The sequence below is a fragment of the Capra hircus genome, unplaced genomic scaffold (assembly GCF_001704415.2).
Source record: "Capra hircus breed San Clemente unplaced genomic scaffold, ASM170441v1, whole genome shotgun sequence".
NCBI classification, from domain to species: domain Eukaryota; kingdom Metazoa; phylum Chordata; class Mammalia; order Artiodactyla; family Bovidae; genus Capra; species Capra hircus.
Window position 1 is genome coordinate 1 of NW_017214586.1, and position 3,302 is coordinate 3,302.

A 3,302-nucleotide genomic window follows, 5' to 3' on the forward strand; every position below is an offset into this window, starting at 1 on the left:
TGGGGCATATGTGTCTCTTTCAATTCTGGTTTCCTCGGTGTGTTCTGCACAACAAAGGAAAATATAAGCAAGGTGAAAGACGGCCTTCAGAATGGGAGAAAATAATAGCAAATGAAGCAACTGACAAAGAACTAATCTCAAAAATATACAAGCAACTCCGGCAGCTCAATTCCAGAAAGATAAACGACCCAATCAAAAAATGGGCCAGAGAACTAAATAGACATGTCTCCAAAGAAGACATACGGATGGCTAACAAACACATGAAAAGATGCTCAACATCACTCATTCTCAGAGAAATGCAAATCAAACCACAATGAGGTACCACTTCACACCAGTCAGAATGTCTGCGATCCAAAAGTCTGCAAGCAATGAATGCTGGAGAGGGTGTGGAGAAAAGGGAACCCTCCTACACTGTTGGTGGGAATGCAAACTAGTACAGCCACTATGGAGAACAGTGTGGAGATTCCTTTAAAAATTTGCAAATTCCCTGCTTTTTAATAGGCTGTCTAGGTTGGTTATACCTTTTCTTTCAAGGAGCAAGCCTCTTTTAATTTCATGGCTGCAGTACCATCTACAGTGATATTGGAGCCCCCCAAAATAGTCTCTCAATGTTTCCATTGTTTCCCCATCTATTTGCCATGAAGTGATGTGACCAGATGCCATGATCTTAGTTTTCTGAATGTTGAGTTTTAAGCCAAGAGTATTAAGCCTCTTTCAGTTTCATCAAGAGATGGCTGACCCATGGAAAATTAGAATGGTCTTGTAGATGTGCAGTAAAGAACCAACTTAGAGATGACAACACACGAGGTTGATATGTTGTTTCTCAATATGGTACATATTTTGACCTAATGGCCACTATGTGGTTCCCATATAGGTAGTACCATGTATATCCACACAGGTAGTATACGTGGTTGAGAAAGTGAAGTAGCAGTGAACCCTCTCACTTTAACTCAGGGTAACATATATGGGAATCTGTTCTTTCCCTCCCCATGGATCTACACTCTCCTGGAATGAAGGTTTTAATACTATGAAAGTCACATGTTTTAGGGAATAAAGCTATGTTTAAACTGTCACCTGGTCATTTTGGACTCCTCATCTAGATATACCAGTGGTCAGAGAGAGGAGTTACTAAATGCTGAGGGGTAATTATCGTGAAAAGATAGAGGGCAGGGAGAAATAGTCTGCACATAATTTCCTTGGAGTATCTCATGGTGTGTCCAGGCCCAGCAATAGAAAACCACATGAACAATGACAGCAACTCTAGCTCGCCAAGGACATAGTCACTGAAGTCGACATCTATTCATCCTTCCTTGCGATGTAAATGCAAGTGTCCTTGAGCAGGAACAGAAGACTTCATCCTGGATGAGTCTGTTTATTATTAGGTAAATCACACTACACAATGAAATGGGTTTTTAATAATGAGATAATAATTAGGAAGGCGGCTAATAGGATGCTCATATTGGATAAGACATATAATATATAAATCTCTAAATGAGGAATGTGGTGCAATAAATCAAACACATACAGAAGAATTGTGGTACACCATTTATTGAGAAACATACAGGTAAAACCCAAAGTGATTGTAAAAGGAGAAAGCATGATACAAGAACTATGAGGGTAGCAAAAGAGAAAATATGATTATAAAGTTTATGATAGGCTATACAAACCTATAGGAACATTCTGAGATCTGGTTTTCTTAAGTTACTCAGAAGAACTAGACGGTCAATCCTATTTTCAGAGTCAAAACCAAGACATACTTCCTTATCACACATGCAGGAAGTTGGCACATGGTCCTCCTACACCAGAGGAAGACAATTGGAGGAAGCCCCCCCTGCACTCCGTCAAGCTACTTCACAAGCTCTTAAGCAAGGAGATGAGTAACTGAAATTCTGGTCGAGCATGTCAGTTGTCAGCACAGTCTAGGCAGTGATTTTGTTTTGTCCCAGGTAGCAAGTCAATTAATAGAAGGTGCTGTATAGGGACAGTGGATGCTTGGCAAGGTGATCAGCAGCAGGAAGGCTGGCAGCAGCTGGACACACAGCTAGGGCGGCAGCGGGTGGTCCGACAGCAGGTGGTCTGACAGCAGACAGGGCGGCTGCAAGGCTGGCAGCAGCTGGATCCACAGCTCTGGGCTTGGCAGCCAGGCAGGCAGCAGCATGTGGGGTGGTAGCAGGTTCTATGGCAGTACACGGGTGCACAGGAAGCTGGCTGACAGCAGTTAGAACCACCGCAGGTTTGTCCACAGCTGCTGGATCCACAGCAGGTGGGCTGACAGCAGCTGGTCACACAAGTAGGTTTGCAGCAGGTGGTTCAGTGATTTGACAGCAAGTTTGGGGGCAGGAGGGCTGACAGCAGCTGGACTCACAGCAGGTGGGCTGGCAGCAGGTGGTCACACAAGTAGGCTTGAGGCAGGTGGTCCTGCAGCACGTGGTCTGACAGCTGATAGGGCGACAGCAAGGCTGGCAGCAGCTGGACCCACCGCAGGCGGGCTGACAGCAGGTGGTCACACAGGTAGGTTTGGAGCAGGTGGTCCTACAGCAGGTGTGTTCACTAGTCTGATAGCAAGTTGGGGGGCAGCAAGGCCGACAGCAGCTGTGCTCACAGCAGGTGGGCTGGCAGCACGGGGAGCAGCAGGAGTGAGTCATTTTGTCAGTGGTGGAGTGTGGACTCCTGTTCAGAAGTGAGTTTCTCAGATTCTCATGACTACTTCTGTTCTGAGGCTTTTTATACACTGGACCCCCAGTGTTGGGACCAATAAGCAAGACTTTCCTTGTGTATGTCTTTTGTAGTCAATGGGAAATTATCCAAGAGGAAATGATTTCTTTAGTGTTTTGAGGCCTATTTAAATTAGTGTTTGATCTTCTTTTTAATTATTACTAGCACTTAAGAACCATTCCCAGAAGTGAAAAAGAATAAGGAATCATCGCAGCAGCATCTCTGGTCATCATCATCATGGGATAGTTCTTCCTGCCTTGGCCAGGGTCGGAACAGTCACCTTTTCTTTGTTCCTTTGACTGTGCTTAGGTTGAGACTTGCTGGATGCTGATGCATTCTGTGATGCATGAAGCCTGCTAAAGTCCAAGTCTGATCTCAGACAAAGTCTGAGATTCAAGATAATCACGTGTATCTATATACATGTCTTTCTTTTTAAATTTTTTTGAAATATAATTTATTTACTTTAATTGGAGGTTAATTACCTTACAATTTGTATTGGTTTTTGCCATACTTCACATGAATCTGCCACAGGTATACACGTGTTCCCCATCCTGAACCCCCTTCCACCTCCCTCCCCATACCATCCT

At 44.2% G+C, this 3,302-nt stretch overlaps 1 pseudogene; it reads right to left on the bottom strand.

Annotated features, from left to right (window-relative positions):
• Positions 1-1,512: 1,512 nt before the first annotated feature.
• LOC108635369 lies at positions 1,513-2,713 on the bottom strand (annotated as a pseudogene).
• Positions 2,714-3,302: the final 589 nt, after the last annotated feature.